This window comes from Amphiura filiformis, chromosome 1 (genome assembly GCF_039555335.1).
Source record: "Amphiura filiformis chromosome 1, Afil_fr2py, whole genome shotgun sequence".
Lineage (NCBI taxonomy): Eukaryota > Metazoa > Echinodermata > Ophiuroidea > Amphilepidida > Amphiuridae > Amphiura > Amphiura filiformis.
The window spans coordinates 30,786,752-30,804,788 of NC_092628.1; the positions used below are offsets into that span (position 1 = coordinate 30,786,752).

The 18,037-nt window shown below is 36.3% G+C and overlaps 1 protein-coding gene across 1 annotated transcript in view; it reads right to left on the minus strand.

Annotated features, from left to right (window-relative positions):
- LOC140142906 (midnolin-A-like) overlaps positions 1-16,293 on the minus strand; it is a gene marked incomplete in the record, with an annotated part of 82,653 nt that extends 66,360 nt beyond the window's left edge. The window contains 1 exon segment of the mRNA XM_072164965.1: positions 16,082-16,293.
- Between the last annotated feature and the right edge of the window lie 1,744 nt (positions 16,294-18,037).

The following is an 18,037-nucleotide window of genomic DNA, read 5'->3' on the forward strand; positions in this document are numbered from 1 at the left end:
TTTCAGATTAACTTGATTGTTGGATTTTGAGTAATAAGGAAGTGCAAAATACAGAGAAGGATATGCAAGATAGCAGGTGAATATGACCCATTACTGTAATGTAATGTTAAGAAACCATTAAAACTATATATATAAATCAAACAGAATCAATGAAATAATCTACTTCATTTCCTAATATGGTTATTGACGATGGGATTTCGCTGGAGTTTTCATTTCACCACATCATCGCAAAATAAACATGACCAACCTGTTTACATTTATGACCGCCCTCATAGAAAGTAAAGCAGCAAATATTTTGACTGTCAATTTGTACACCAAGTATTTTTACAAGTATATATAAGAAGTGGTTAGCAGTAGCTCACCAGCGGGAGGTGGTGTTTTTCACTGCACTGCCGGCCCCCACCTCGAGGGAGTCTTGATTATAAGAGGGCTGAAACTCCCCCAAGACAGGTGGAAATCAACCGATGATCCCGCTGGTGAAAGCACAAGACAATTTCAATCTGTGGTCTTTGTGTATATTTAACCTGCCATGCACCTCTCTGGAATTTCCATTCTAAATGTCTCATACCAATCCACGGCACCAGATATACCCAGGCCACCATCAACCTACAGAGGAAGGAAAGACTTCTCACAGGGGACATCTTGCCCCTATAGCTACACCACTGTTAAAACGAAAGTAATGAAGAACCAACAAGGCAAACTTTCTTGATTTGGGAAATTGAATAGACTACAATGACTACAAGACCTCAACCAGAGGTCCAGATGTATGGTCACTATATACAGCAACATTACCACAAGGATCTCAATCTGCAAGGTACAAGGTCTGCAACCCCAATATGCTTGTAGACTCATAAAATGACCTTTGGATGATTTGGGTACATAAACTCATACCTCTACAGCTAGCAGCTTGAGGTCAACTTTTGGAGCTTTGATAATCCAATATAGGTTATTGAACTATGTATTGCGAATGACACTATATCTTAGTGCGAATGGAGAGAGAAAGGTTGAGGTTATCAACTAATTACTAAACATCCTTCAATTGAAAAGCCAACCAGCATTTAACATATCACCATGTCCATGGATAAAAGCCAACAAAAACCTTATGAATGTTTGACCTTTCCACTTGGCTCAAATTCCCCCGACGCAGCATAAATAATAAAACCAATCGGGCACAGGGTATAGTGAATCTATACGAGTATAGCGGTAGAAAAAGCTAATGAAGCTTAAAGTTGAGACTATTAAAATGCCACGCGTGGTGTGGACATACTTTGGCATTTGGGCATTGGTTGTGTCAACATGGCACTATTTAGGTTACACATGTCAAAACGACAGATTTAGAATATTCAATTTATCAATGCATAATATAATACATTGCGTGAGATTTCCGCATACTTTGCATGCAATTTACAATTGAATATTTTCCCATTTAAATCAGGTCAAACACCGAAATTTGAATTCTGTTGAAGTCATAATGCTCTAAAATTACATTACATAAAATAACGTATAATAATGGGTAATATTTTTCTACTTTGAAGGAAATATATCTCTATTAATAGCAGCTAACAATACATACAATTGGGCTGGAATGTGACGAGAAGATAGATATTGATTTTCTTGTGGGGTAAATTGGGTGGGTTACATCGCACACAGAAAGGTTAGCATGGTTAGTAAGTGCACCAAAATATAATCTCATCGCAGCTTGGGGAATTATGAGTAAGTCCATTTCTCATAAAAATATTTTCATATTTCCATTTTCTCGTGTGCGATTTGTACCTTCTAGTACAACTGGTACCAAAATATGTAAATGAACTAGCCATTCTAGGAAACATAAACCATACCCACAAAGCATTTATTATCGGATCGACCTCAGAATTGACTCGAGTTGTACGCCTATAGCCTTTTAATTGCTTGCTATTACAGCATCCTTTTGATATCGTAATGTAGATTGCAGAGTGTACACATCCCAATAATAATTGATGTGTAATGGAGCGTTGAGAACATCAAGAAAATTGGACACTACATTGTTTAATGAAAGGGAATTCCAAGTCACAACACCTGCATAGACTACTAGTTATCTGAATGCAAAATTATTCCAAATACTTGTTTCGTATTCTAAATGCAAGCATTTACATCATTTACTGAATCGATAAAATTATTACAAGATAGACTATGTCGAAAATAATTCGAAAGGTCACTTAAAATGCCATATAGCAATATGGTGCAGCTGTTTGAAAGAACGAGATTTTTGTGCTTGCATGACGAATAAAATATGACTACTTACTCGGTTTAAAAAACAATATTGTTCAAGGTTGCCCCACAGGTTTACAAAGAAACAATTTTACTCCAAAAACGTGTGAGGGAAATTAAGGGGTAACAGTTAAAATATTAATATTGAAATATATATTCTATGGTGTCAAATTACATTAAGGTTACTGTTGTCTGTTGGTATCTCTTGCTTTCTTGCTTTCTTTATTAGTAAAGAACTCAATTATGGGAGTCTCCGGCCTCGTGCCTGCCGGCCCTGCGGCCTTGATGTTTTGTTATTGTTGGTCAGTATCAAAAAACATCAAGGCCGCAGGGCAGGCAGGCCCGTGGCCGGTGACTCCTATAGTTGAGTTCTTTACTAATGGAGTTCCAATATAGAAGATCTCCGCAGGGGATTAAAGCAAGAGTAATGTATAATTAACCAATAATAACCTTACTGTTACATTGACCGACAGAGAGGGTACAGAAGGTACTTATACACCGTTTGCGAGCGGCTATGCCAGCGCTTTTCCTAATGCTTATAAGCGTAACTATGCTAATGTAAGACAACGGTCTGCGAGGCGACAGGTACCTAATTAGCCTTTTCGAAGTATAACATACACACAAGGAGGGCAGTATTCAATCTGGATAAAACCGGCAAATTCAAAAGACTTGACACACTTCGTGTAGCGCTATCCTATATTGTGTTCGCCATTCGTGGGTAACACCCTCGCGAAATCCCTATTGGTTTGTACAGGGCCTTTTAGTTCCAGTCAATTTACTCAGCACAGAAAATACTAAAATTTCTTTTCTATTGGTAATTAGTGGAAGCTGATTTCCCTGGTAAGAAATAGTACTTTTGGAATTGTTTCATCAAGAGGTATTTATTTTATGGCATTCCCTTCGAGTCAGAGGACGTGAGATGGAACAGCCAAATCTCAGCAGAAACAACCAATGGGAAGAAGCGATATATCGCAAGTGACGTCATGCATCCCGACAATCCGACTGAATACCTCTGAAAGGCTAAATGGGGGGGGGAGCAGAGTGTGTTAATATGGAAACATCCAAGGGTGAATAAACGCCATCAAGACATAGGATCAATTTCTTATGAGTATGTTTTGAAAGTCTACGGGTGGATAGAAGATTATGGTTACTGCCATTGGCAACAAAAATGTGCCACTAGAAGATTAAAGTTAAATGATGACATAGCGTAATAAATGTTAGTGAAACATCAGGGCAATTATTGATGCTATAGCAGAATGTCAAGTCAGAGAAGGACATCAAACAAGCATGGATAAATCAATAGACATGTCATTGCATGATACGTGATATCACAGCAAGGTCGTTCTCATCTTCCCCTGCCGTATTTGACGTTTCACAGAATGTTAAGGAAGGTTTGACCCGTTAGCAAGAATATGTAAAGCAACACTGACTTCATTATTGTATTATCTGTACTACGGAACATAACATGATAACTAGTGTATCAATATCAAATTCCTTCAACTATGTTTGCAAAAATATGATAAGACCTCGTGAGCAACAAAATCAACACTTCACATGATTGTTTAATATATTTTAAAGTGGTTCTTAATAACACTGTATAATGAAACTTTCAGATATCTAAGAAATTCTAAAAATTAAGAGCCTCTCGCATACGCGAATGAAATTGGTTAACACAGAGAGAGAGACAGAACATGGAAATATGCCATCGGCTATTGACCTCATCCAAACCGCAGTGAAAGTGATGTTTTAAATGTACAGATACATGACAGTGGAAGACGTAAAAGGACAAGATGCCGTGAGCAATTTAAGATGCATACACCTTGTACTATTTGAACTTGTGATCAACTTCATTTGAGTATAACTTGAAATTGCAAATGATGCAATGTGAATATTTCAAGGACATATTGAAAGTTTAACATTTTATGAAGTAGAATAAAGCCTAAATGGCAATGGGTTATCTCAATTTCGCTCACCTGTGCTGAAATTTTAACGAAACAAGCAGCCTGTTACACCAATGTAACGAAAGATCAACACGCAAAGTTGACCCACAGTTGCAAATTCCGTTGTTTTGAATATCGTATTGTTTTCTGTAAGTGGGTAAGTTGTCGTTCATCTTCTTTCACGTCCTTGAAATACTGTATAAATAGTTGTATTGTTATCTGTAAGTGGGTAACGTGTGGTTCATCTTCTTTCACGTCCTTGAAATACTGTATAAATAGTTGTATTGTTTTCTGTATGTTGGTAACTTGTCGTTCATCTTCTTTCACGTCCTTGAAATGCTGTATAAATAGTTGTATTGTTTTCTGTAAGTGGGTAACTTGTCGTTCATCTTCTTTCACGTCCTTGAAATATTGTATAAATAGTTCTATTGTTTTCTGTAAGTGGGTAACTTGTCGTTCATCTTCTTTCACGTCCTTGAAATACTGTATAAATAGTTGTATTGTTTCTGTAAGTGGGTAACTTGTCGTTCATCTTCTTTCACGTCCTTGAAATAATGTATAAATAGTTCTATTGTTTTCTGTAAGTGGGTAACTTGTCGTTCATCTTTCACGTCCTTGAAATACTGTATAAATAGTTGTATTGTTATCTGTAAGTGGGTAACTTGTCGTTCATCTTCTTTCACGTCCTTGAAATACTGTATAAATAGTTGTATTGTTTTCTGTATGTTGGTAACTTGTCGTTCATCTTCTTTCACGTCCTTGAAATACTGTATAAATAGTTGTATTGTTTCCTGTAAGTGGGTAACTTGTCGTTCATCTTCTTTCACGTCCTTGAAATAATGTATAAATAGTTCTATTGTTTTCTGTAAGTGGGTAACTTGTCGTTCATCTTTCACGTCCTTGAAATACTGTATAAATAGTTGTATTGTTTTCTGTAAGTGGGTATGTGCTCAACAACTTACAAAGCAATATATATAACCTATTTTTACCCTGCTTTTCGGCGTCAAGATTGATCAGGCCATTGACATGTGACTGATTTTTAAAACTATCGTGAACGGTCACAGACCGCTGAAGATTATGAGCAGAATTGGCACTTAACCAAGAATTTCACTTCAGAAGATAAAATCGATGTCACAGCTGTTATAACACATGAACAAATAAAAACGAAAATGGGATAAGAAGCACGGTCCCCAAATTTGCTTGTGGATATTTCAGAAATCTGAATGGTGTATGCTGGCATTTACGTGAGCATGGTGAGTGACAATGGTATCATTCAAGCAACCTATCGGCACAAAGTGAAAGGCACGCCAGTAACGGGAAAGACTACATTGTGTAACTTGTTGCAAAAATATACTGGAAGGACATTTTTCTTGAAGATATATTTTGAAGTGACCTTAAATTTAAAGTATTGTAAACATCGATTTTGATACTTGAACCGTGTTCTTATTTTTACTCGACTCGGCATAATTACGATGTTATCAAAACCATCAAGTGACGTAACAAGACGATCAGATAAAACTGCTGTCATATATAGCTAGTCTACTTGCAACATATTTGCTTGTAAGAAAGTTCTAAGTCCTGCTCTATGAAAAATGTTTAAATCTATGATTCAGCTTGGACCTTTACCTAAATATAGTATTACCATTTTTATATATTTTTCTGATTTTGTTCACTCCTTTAAAAAATTCAATTATGAATTGTTTGAAACAAAATGCAATTTTATTGACCGTCTCACCTTGTCTGGGCACGCGTCTGTTAAAGGTTATAGCAAATCAACAGAATCATCAGCGAAGCAAACGAGGACAAAGAGAAGAGAAGGTCATGTTAACACTTTCCCATAGATATCAGGCTGTAGATGACAGTTCTCAAAATGTCAACATTTGCGATATACAAAGTGGGAGAATCTTATAATTTAATATTATCATATCTGAAAGCAATATGGAGATCGTATTCCACTGAATGCACCAAATCTATATGTATTAGTTTTATGGTATTAGTTCTTTGTTACTTAGTTATAAACGCCATAATTGCGTACACGATAAAACATTACCAAGGGATTATAGTAAGATTGAAAGGTGAAGTCAGTAATAGCGTTCACTGAATAAAGTTATCTATAGTACGAGGCGCAGCAGGAACTGGTAAATCAGCAATGATATCACCTATTTCACAGGCAGCGACAAGAAGGACAAACATTACCAACATATTGCTACAAGAGGAAACGACCGAGACGAACAGCTACAATCCAGGAAAAAAATAGTTGGCACACTTGCACTAAGCAATGGAAATGCGTGCCTTATAAAAATTGGAGAGGCGAGTGAAACATGCATGCAATATATGTGAGGTACAGACTCCCCCCTATATCTCACCCTTCCCCACTCCCCATCTGTCAATGTTGGAGGGTCTCACGGACCTGTTGACAACATGGCTTGGTCCAACATTGAATTGGGGGGAGCGGGGGAAGAGATATACCAAAAGACAGGCAAAGTGTGCCAACCTTTTTTTTCCTGGATTGTAGCTCAGATGAGATTGACAACATTGTATGTGAAAGGACGAGTAAGCTACGGAAGCCAAAGAATTAAGGTACCAATTATGTTCACCCCCTTGTATATCCTAAACAAAGACTGATATGTCTAAGTTGGAAGCAGCAGCCAATAGTTGCAACTTTTATCTCGAATTTAAGACCTCATTTGTTGGAAATTTTCTAGAAATAAAAACATGACGATCTAAAAACCCAAGAAAGATGCCAATTTAAAAGTTGCAGTTTTCTCCATTGCATGCCCTATTGATTTGTACACAAAGCGTTCGCGAACAAGAATACTAGCGTCGTGCTTTCATTGCTTAGAACATAAAAGTGCAACCTTTGATTTCGTTTCTTCATCAGGTTTTAGATCACCGTTTCTTTAATTCTCATCCAATTTCAACGAATAAGGTCTTAAATCAGAACTAAAGAGTACAGGTATTGGCTGCTTGCTTTAATTTTGACATATTTGTCTTTATTTAGGATATACAGGGATGAACACAACTGAAGCAAAAAAATTGGAAGAAGACCAATTGAGGTGACCACAACATAATGGGGTTATGGTGTGTAGTATACACTGTAAACTCTTTTCGTAAGCTGAAGAAACGGCAGAAAGAACATAAAGATAGAAAGCTACCGTAGAGGAAACTCCATTTTCGTATTGACAGAAGTTGAACAAATTAATTACAGATAAAAACCCTCAGGAGTCAACTTTGTGTCATAATAAGTCGATGACATGGCATTTGGCAAGGACGTGAAAGCAAGATGAAGGACAAGTTACCCACTTACAGAAAACAATACAACTATTATTTTATACAGTATTTCAAGGACGTGAAAGAAGATGAAGGACAGGTTGCCCACTTACAGAAAACAATACAACTATTATTTTATACAGTATTTCAAGGACGTGAAAGAAGATGAACGACAAGTTACCCACATACAACACAACTATTTATGCAGTAGTATTAAAGCAATATATCGCGTCACTGTGACGGACAAGGAGAAACCGGCTACAACATGTACGATTACTAACCAATATCACGTGGATTTGTATACATCTTAGACGTTTTGATTGCACTTTAACATTCAAAATATGGTCTTTAAAATATTACAGGCTTGTTGAATTTGAACACCAAAATTCAATTAACTTTTTTTAATTGCTGACTGCAGTCAAATTAGAGCGTACAGATATATTTCATGAATTCAAAAAGTCGTGGGCGAAACCAAAATTGGCGAAACAGATTATGTTAAGTTTGTTGAATACGTTTCTGCAATCGATAGTGAACATCATATCCCGCAGTTAGAATGGCTAGAGGAAGTGAATTGATGACATAGGGTAAAAACAAAGGTGACAGATGAATGCATCATAAGAATCATTATAAAATGTCAAAAGCATTAAAGTGATTTAAAAGTACGTTCCGACTTCCTCTATAAGCAACGGTTAAGGCGTAGCTGCAGGTATATAGATGAAAAGATTTCAAACACAAGGACAATTAGAAGTTACATATATTTGCATTATATGAAGCATGCTGTAAATGTATTACAGATGTCATTAAAAATTCACGTCAAATACTTTTTCATAATTTCACCAACATATTTCCACCATTGCAAGTGAGAGACCCAACACAAAAATAATGCTTTGCATCTTGGCATGGCACCTTGCTGAATGCCATCCTACTCTACAAATCGAATTGGATGAATTCAACAAATGAATACTAATAGTAATAGTACCTATTATAACCGTTCTTTTTTTACAATTTAATTAAAACCTCTATCATGTTGATCTCAAATTCTGTCGAGAAGTCACATAAACTATTGATGAAATTGTTGAAACACTAGAAATATAGGAAAAAAATAAAATTTAATGGAAGTGCCGCAAGAGGGCTCAGGCATTCTTAGAAGAAAGCCTTCAGTACTCAACCTAAGACACCCACACACGAATAGATCACGCCATTTTAGATTCTCCCGGGCTAAAAAGCTCAACCAGACCCTGGAAAAAGCCATGACGTAAAGCACACTCCAAAATGCTACCAATATGCGCATTCCAAGAAGACAGCAGGTACTCTTCAATCAACTCAACCGCGTACCTTAAGGCTGAACAAATTGAACGGTGCTTATACAGGCGTGTATGACTTGGTTTCTTCACCAATATCGCTACGAGTCATTTAAGAAGCGGTCAGCTACATTATCTGCATTATCTGCAAAATCCACATGACCTTTAAAACCAGCTCATTTCACAAATCGTGTCTGTTAACCTATGCTGTGTTTCTTTAAACTAACATCTTTTACTACGCTGAAGAAATATTGAACATGGCTCAAAACAAGACAAACAAGAGCAAACGTGTTAGTCAGTATTCATTATTAGATTTGGCTGAAATGGGCGATTCATTGTAAGAATTGAAAAAATTTCTCATCAACTATCCGCCCACCATGTGCTTCATTTGTTGCAATTTTATGAAGTAATGTCTCTTTGTTAGAAATGCCTAAGTACACATAGAGTCTGATTTCCTTCAGCTGAATCATAGCTTGCCAGTCAGGCAAGGGAGCCAATTGAAGCGGTTGCCTGTCTTTGTCATGTTATAATCAATTGAGAAATCACTGATGTACTTGTAAATAAATGTGGGGGCGGACGGGATGGCAAGGAACCCTACGGCTATCTAAAGACATAACGTGCCCATTTTGTAACTGTTGGCTTTCAAATTGATTTATACATTAGCGCTATAGAATCGCAGATATATAAGAATTCCCGTTAGTTCCATTGCTGATATATATATGTATGTATATAAAAAAGAAACGTGTCTTAAAAATGACAATAGATTGTAACTCAAGTGATTGGTAACGCCCACAACTAGCTGTGTATTTAATTATTTGTCAGCAATTGGAATGCCACATAGTTTTCGAATATTGATTCGAAGCTACTATATTTATTTTGCCAATTGATAATTGTGAGTGAAAAAACTATTTTACTGATTTGCGTGATACTTTAAAATGTATAGTTTGTTGAAAGTTTTCGGAAGTTGCAAATTTTAAAAGACTTCGATCAGAACATGATAGCACACAATATAGTAAGTATTCGAAACGTTAAGCTAAAAGCAAGTTGTATCCCTAATGATTTGTGGAGTTCCAGCGATATCATTATTGTCATTTAGTATTTTATTATTATGATCATTAATATTGTTTTAGTATTACAGAAGCGCTGTATACATGCATGGGAATAAACGTTTGTTGTGATTAGATGGGTAATTCACATGAATGGAATTTATACGCATATTAATGCATTGTTGAAAGTGCTGACAACGAACCGCTTTGACATTGCCACTAGTTCTACGTGCCAGCAAATTAGCTGGTGAAACCTATTCCCGAAGTGAGCGTCTTTAATTTCTTTTATTTTACACATATTCTGTTGAGCTGGGTTGGTTCTCAGAGAAGAACTATAACTATGCAATATGCTATATGAAACTAGAGAGATAATGTACTTTTAAACTCATTATGATCAGCATAGTACGAATACTGAGGACAATGACCGTAAAACATCTCACGACAGGTCCAATATTTATTGTACTCATAATATACGACCATAGTGGAAGTGACCTTAGAACATGTAATAAATACATTTGAACGTACGTAAAATGAGAGGCAAACCATTATCTGAGTTTGACAGTGGATTTGTTTTAAAATTTACACACAAAGATATAGACACTACTTCAACAGTTCAATAGCAGTTCAGCCAATTCCAATCACTAGCCAAATTGACAAGTATATGCTCATTTGAATGCTTTACCGCTGCCGGCAATATAATATCATAGTTAGAAACTAAGACGAATCTGGACTATGTCACATCTGTAGAGTTAAGTATCTAAGTGGCATTATACACCTACGTAATGTGTGTCATATAGGTATGTAGCAGTTAATGACAATCTGTCAGCTGCGACTAGAAGTCATTTAGCTAATGAGCTTGATGAGGTGTCAGCAGCCGATTATTCAAGATGGACGTATGTAACTATAAAGTAAGCAATCACATACATCCTTTCGTCGTATGATATTGATAAGAGATGATTTAGTTTCGTATATAGGAGATAACCATTTACCAATTGTGCGCATTTTACTCGGACTACCCATTGGGAAAGTCTAAAATATGCCTACAATCTTCAATATTAAAAACAATAGAGCTTATCCACGTAACTCATGTGTGACTTCTAACAAAAGACGCTATTTCCCGTAGTATTCCTCATTCAAACCAATTCAGTGCACGACCTCGGAATTACTTGCATGACTTTGGTGGGCTATTTTGAAACAGTCATGGTTGCACATGCAGGTACTTCTTTTAAAAATCCTAAACAAGGTATAGCAGTCGCTGATAGGATATGCAGCTTATAGAACACGGATAACCTAGCTTAACCTCTATTAACCTCGAACGTAAAGCGCATACACACACTAGCCAAAAGTATAGCAACATCTCTGAAAAATGAAGAATTAGGTTCGGTGTAAGTTGAACATCCAACAATGTCATGTCGATTTCTCATTACGTACTAGATTAAGTATGCTAAATCAATGGGATGGGAGGTGCCACTGTGGTGACATCATGCGCGTATTCCATTGCTTACGATGGCGGAATAATGGAAATCCGTTTCAACGCAGATGCGAAGAAACGGAAGCGCACAAAACGACCAGTTGGCTTTAGAATGGTCGTCAAATGGTTTATTTGGTTTCAACAAGGTATCACTATCAGGAAAATGGTTGTGGAAGAAGGTTACACGGAAGAGGTACTTGAAACAAAAACAGACAAAGGGGCCGACGTTGCAAGGGATGGGGACATAGATATTTCAAATGCATTCACGTGGTTACCCCTTAAAGGACATAATGACATTTAAATAAACACACAAGAAAATGTTTTTGTGTGATTCATGGTCATCTGGTGCCTTATGGGGCAGCCACATTTCTTTCTTCTGAATCCCCAGACCTTGAAGGACATTTGTCTTCTAAGACTATTAATTTCTTCCACCACCCCACCCATTCCTGACTCATTCTCCCTCCACCATGTTCAGGATTAGCATAATCTTACTTATTTCATACAAAGAACATGTGAAATGTGAAATCAACAGGATATTGGATGAATGTTCAACTTAGAGTTTGATGAACTCCCCCTTTTCAGCGATGTAGCAATAGTCTTGGCTAGTGTTTGTATAGCCAAGTTTAGCCATTAACATACAAATATAATATAGATACCACTTCAATAACAGTTCAGCCAATTCCAATCAGTAGCCAAACTGACAAGTCTATATGCTCATTTCAATGCTTTACCGCTGCCGGCGATATAATATCATAGTTAGAAAATAAGACCAAACTCGACTATATCACATCTGTAGAGTTAAGTATCTAAGTGGCATTATACACCTACGTAATGTGTGTCATATAGGTATGTAGCAGTTAATGACAATCTGTCAGCTGCAACTAGAAGTCATGTAACTAATGAACTTGATGAGGTGTCATTCTGTATACTATACCCTCAGCAGCCGATTATTCAAGATGGACGTAAGTAACTATAAAGTAAGTAATCGCATACATCCTTTCGCCGAATGGCATTGATCAGAGAACATTTAGCTTTGAAGAAACTTAAACCATTTACCAATTGTGTGTAAAATATGCCTACAATGTTCAATGAAACAAATATCAGAGTAATCGGACTATTATATCAAAATACAGAGATATATATCACTTGATAGCAGAACATTGATTTAAATTACTTCGTGGAAATAAAATCTACATTCGCTAAGCTAACATTTATATATTAAAAACTATTTACCTGAAAATATAATTTGTTTTGATGCTTGGCTGTTGTTATCCTGTAAAACGTTATATCATATCTAATCACTTTTATGACGACAACTAAAAACGGAAATCTTCCGGCTTTATCGGGAATTGTTTGTGACATTATCCAAATAGAAGTAAATTAGTGTTCAATGTGAAGAAAAATACCCTTATTACCATAATTGATAATAACAAGGAAAAGCAAACAACAAACAGTATCTTAGCTTGCGCTATACGCCCACTGTGTCATTTATTTACAAGTGATGTTCATTATTACATATTTTATAATAAACGTTGACGTAATCGGACAGGTATTTGTTTTCTCTACTGATTTCTACATCAAATCATTTAGTTTTAAAATACCTCCGCAGTGTTTTTAAAACAGGCCACTGAGTGTGAAAGTTGCGTAAAATGAATAATTCAGATACTAGACTTCTAAAGAGCTAAATATGATTTGAACTGTTATATATTATCAGAGTTTCCTTTAAAATCGCAAATCAATTATTCAGAAATGTCAATGAAATAGCCTTCCATTTTTTCATTAGCATAAGCACAAAATCATGAGTATCATGAGAATAGTTGGCAAAGATTTGATAAAATATACGCAAGGCAATTACTTTCAGTATTTAGTTCGTCGTTAAACAATGGCTCTTTTGTAAGTTCTATTTATAATGTCAGTCAACATTACTCTAAAAAGCAATGGATGCGAGATGAGTCAATCGTCCTCCAAAATTGTGTCCTTTGAGTTTTACCTTTATCTCGGCAAACCCTACGACCTTCTCAGTACCTTTTATAACAACAATAAAAGTCAGAGGTTTCCATGCATATGCTCCTTGCATGTAATGCATTGGCAGGCAGGCAGTATGCAGACAAACTACTCGCTCGCTCGCTCAAAATATGCTGTCATAGCAAGACATTGCAGCCATCGCTGAGCAGCTGTCAATTTGTTACCATGGTTGCATCCGGATCGCAGAATGACGTCATAGAATCCCTAGCAACGCGTAGTGTTCTCTATTGCAAGGTTGGCATTAAAGATGCTTGTAACTTGCTTCTAAGAATACGGATGATGATGAGGTTTATGCCATGGAAAGGACACATCGCTTGTCTACACGGGCTGGCTGCCTGGCATAAGTTGGCATTTCATTCTCTATTATGTACGTGTGTAGGCATTTTACTTCTTGCCTATAATATAATTTTAAAACGCGGCAACTGAATTGTTTTTATTTGAGTTTGACAAACCATATAGTGGTGATTTGGTTGCAGCAATATGGCGCCATATTTACGTACAATCGATTTTCTTGTGGGTTTTATTTGGTCAAATATTCAGTGTATCAATATTACTGCAAATGTAAACGATGACTTTGTTTGTCTGTCATCGAAGGTGTGGTCATTGAAAAATAACCTTTGAATCCATCTGAACGTTAGATATTATTAGTTAACATGATAAGAAAAACAGTAAATAATTGGTCCAAAACTATTTACATTTTCAAATTTGCAAAAATATTATATATAAACACGAATAAAATCAATATCTATCTATGCATTATAAAATACAGTTAAGTACAAACATGCCTGGTGATGAAGCAAATGATGTCATATTTGCCTATAGAAAATAATCATCGAGACTGGTGATGCTAATTGATGATATTAACGCGGTAATGTTGTTTTACCACGAACAATCTCTCAATGATAAGCAGAATATGGTAGTGCATATTGTGGAAAATGTCAGCATTTGATCAAGCGCATGAAAGAGCAGACGAAAGAAAAAACACCATCGAGTATCATTTCGTAGAAAAAGTACGAGCCAAGATATACTAAGAATCGATCCGAGAGATTTGATGTTAATGGAACAATGCACCTTATGCTTGGTATAAGCTATAATATTTGACAGACAATATAAAACACATCAGGTATTCTAACTGTAGGTTTCTGCAAAAGGTTGTAGCTCTTAAACATTGTATTTCGTTCAGCTACATTTTATGTCACCTGATAATTAACATTTCCAAGCGTAAATGGCGTATCAAATCAATGGTACTTTCCACTTTTCAAAATGAAATGTTCAGTGAAGTTAAAGTATGATGTTATGGACAGCTTCTGAATGGTGCTTATCACTATCACTAATGCTGCATCAACATTATGCTTGTCAGAAGGTTACAGTATTTTTGCAATTATCAGTAATCATGGTAATGTTTGATTGGAAAATTCCGTACAGGAAGAGTATGTAATAACTGCAAAACTTTTCATTATTACCTTTAAAGAGCTGCACATGGAAATAAAGTTAGTTTAAAAAAAAGCAGTTACATTTGGTAAGTGCATGTACAGTGAAGGACAGAAAAATTGCATAGTATAGTGCGTTTACTGTATCCCGGTTGCTCAGGGTATACAATAATTTATTATGTAAACGGCTTCAAAACCAGTAAAATGATATTTAGTTTTTGCCGATTTAATGATGGTAAATCTGGGCAATGAAAATTTGGTAAGTATGGTAAATGCAAGTATCAATCATGGCTGAGGAGGTCTGGAGCATTAAGATAATTGCATAATCATCATAGTACGTTTTTCGATCCCTGGATACATGGAACTCTATTATGCATTCCTGTGGCTTTAGTTTGATGACGATGACGGTCACCAAACTAGGTCGATGCGTGTTGTGCAACATTGAAATGGAATTGGTAATATAATATACATTATCTACATGATCTAGCTCCTCTGTGATTATTGGAACCTGCGCTTCTAGAGTGCATTTAATTGTACCTACTTTGGAACATGCTTTTAACAAGTGCTTAAGCATTAACTCTTAAGGTGTTCTTGTAGATGAATAAGGCATGCACCTAAGCCAATGCATCAGTATTAGGGCAAGTATTTGGTCAAGAAGATACTAGAATCTGACATTTTCCAGTAAAGATATAAAGATATAACTAGCTGGTCGTCCAAAGAGGTTACCGTATAATTAGAAGGTCGCATGTGGCTCTTATAAAAAAAAGCACCAAAGTAGTATGTTATGATCTATATTTTGAGAGCACCGACAGATATGACAGATACCAGGTAACAGTAGGTATTGATGTCTATTTCAAGGCTTTCGTGACCACTTCATTTTTGTCTAGATTAACTACTTTTATGCGGAATCAAAAGAACGCTACAAAATCTTGGAGTAACTGCAACACTGTATTAGTTAGCAATTACCATGATTACACTGGGGTACGCTAATGTTACATACAGGTGAAATATGGTGGCTAGTTGGAAACATAGATGTACGCGACGTATGCTAGTAATGCTACTTTTTGCATAGCCATTTACAATTTGTGCAAAATGTGTAGACCTCATCGATAGGTCTTATGTAATTGCGTCAATGTAAGCTAGTATACGAGCAGAGATATTCAATTACGCCATACGAACACATGCTGTCAATATAGTCCAAGGGTAATATACACAAAGGTAAACAATCATTTGAAAACAATGTGATCAAACACAATAACCGGAAGTAATATATGGAGCAAAACTATATCAACAGCTCATAATAAAAGCAAACCTAACATTGACAGAATAAACCAATATTTCAGCATCTTACCTGGTTATGTTGCAGGTGTATTCAGGAATTCCGTTTTGGTAGCAATTTCTCACACATGTGTTGGTGCTTTACACGAGTTTGCTTGTGCGCTGTGTTGAACTACACACGGTGTTAGTTCGCTTAGTATATTTTTGCACTACCACTAAATTAAGCACGTGACTATCTCTCTCTCTCTCCCTCTTTTTCTATCTCTCTCAGTGTATTGAAATCAGTGTTCCAGATATAACGTATAGTTTGATCAGCGACACACTTCGACGTTCAGCGTAACGGTGGAGTCATCTGATGAGTCAGTGTTAACTAACTGTGAGTGAGTTAGAAAGTGATGCAGCAACCATACTGGGTGGAGGGATAAAGGACGGGGGAGTGTTAGATTCATGCATTGTCATCAGCGTTGTACAGCGATGAGGATAGAGTATTCCGTGTATGTGTGGGTGTCCAACCAGTGTATTATCAACGCCTAATCAACCTGATATACAAACGGCCGGGTTTTTACCCATTAACGAGAAATGCCATTATAGAGATGAGCAATTTACCATGAAATATGAAATTCTCACTATTCATTTCCCAGGTATCTATACTTCTCATTAATTTGAATTATCTGTGGTGGGTATACTGACCCATGTTGGTGGACCATCTCCAACTGATTCCAGAAAACTACAGGAGTAATTTAAAATTAATCAGAGATGGCACAATTGTCGAAATATTATTTTATCACAATTCTTAAGGGATCTGGAATGAGCGTTTCGACCGTATTTTTTGTGGGACATGAGAGCACATCAGACATTTCGAATTGCATTCTGAATACGAAGAATGTCTATCTGATATCAAGCAAGCTTAGATATAATAATTTGGGCGAATCACCGTCTTTTTTTCTAAAACAAGTGATTTCTATGGCCGAATTTAGCATGTTTAGTGTTGAACACAAATTTGTCCAAGTTGTTGACCTCCGATGATGTTTGAACCCCTACTGATTTAAAATTCAAAATGGCGTCCAAAAATACATAATTTTGCATGTTAATGGGATATTCTCATAGATATATGAAGAGCTTATTTCCAAACCGTGTTAAGTGCACCCACCTTCAAAATTGAGATTTTGATGAAAATGGGTAGTGAGTAACTAGGGCTATCCAGCAATGTGTTTGTTTTTTCCCAAAATTAGTCAAGTTCCGAAATATTGACACACAAAGTATCGATTTTTTTCCAAAACGTGTTAAGTCCAATCCAGTTTTGTAGCAAACTGTTAAGTCCACGAACACTGCCCTTGTGGGCAGCTTGTAGGCAAGTAGCACGGCATAGGGCTTCCAATAGTTAATCGCCAACGTTCTTGTTTGGTCCTGAGACTAGTATACATGAATTTGGTCTGCATAAAAAGTTGTTGTTGTTGTTGTTTTTGTTTTATATTAGTAGGCTTAGTTTGTATGGGATTTCTGAAATATTTGATAGATACCTCCAGAAAGACATGAATAGGGTGGGAAGGGGGAGAGGGAGAGGCTGTGATGGTAGAATTAATGTTAGAGGATGGTGGTAGAGTTAGTTTTTGATATTATTATTTTGTATGATTATCAAAATGTGCCACTAAATTCAAGGTATAATTTTAAAGTTAAAGAACTTAGGACTTAATAAAAATTCCCTTTAAAAGGGAAGGCCAGCGTCAATGCAGAAGAGGTCTTGTAAATAGTTTGGGTCACCGTGAAAGGCATTTTTAGGATCACGCTTACATCCATGTTACATGACAGTTCACCAAACCATCAATGGTGAGAACATGCACACTGAAACAGCAAAACACATTAACTCCTATAACTCCTGTCAACTCTTTAATTCATTACTCCAAATTGTTCTGTATTTTTGTCTTTACTGCTTTTTACCCATGCTTATTATAAAATCAAGAAATACACTGCAGTTGTTAGTTAATTCGCTATGTTAACTCAACTTACATGCACATTTTATTTTAAAATA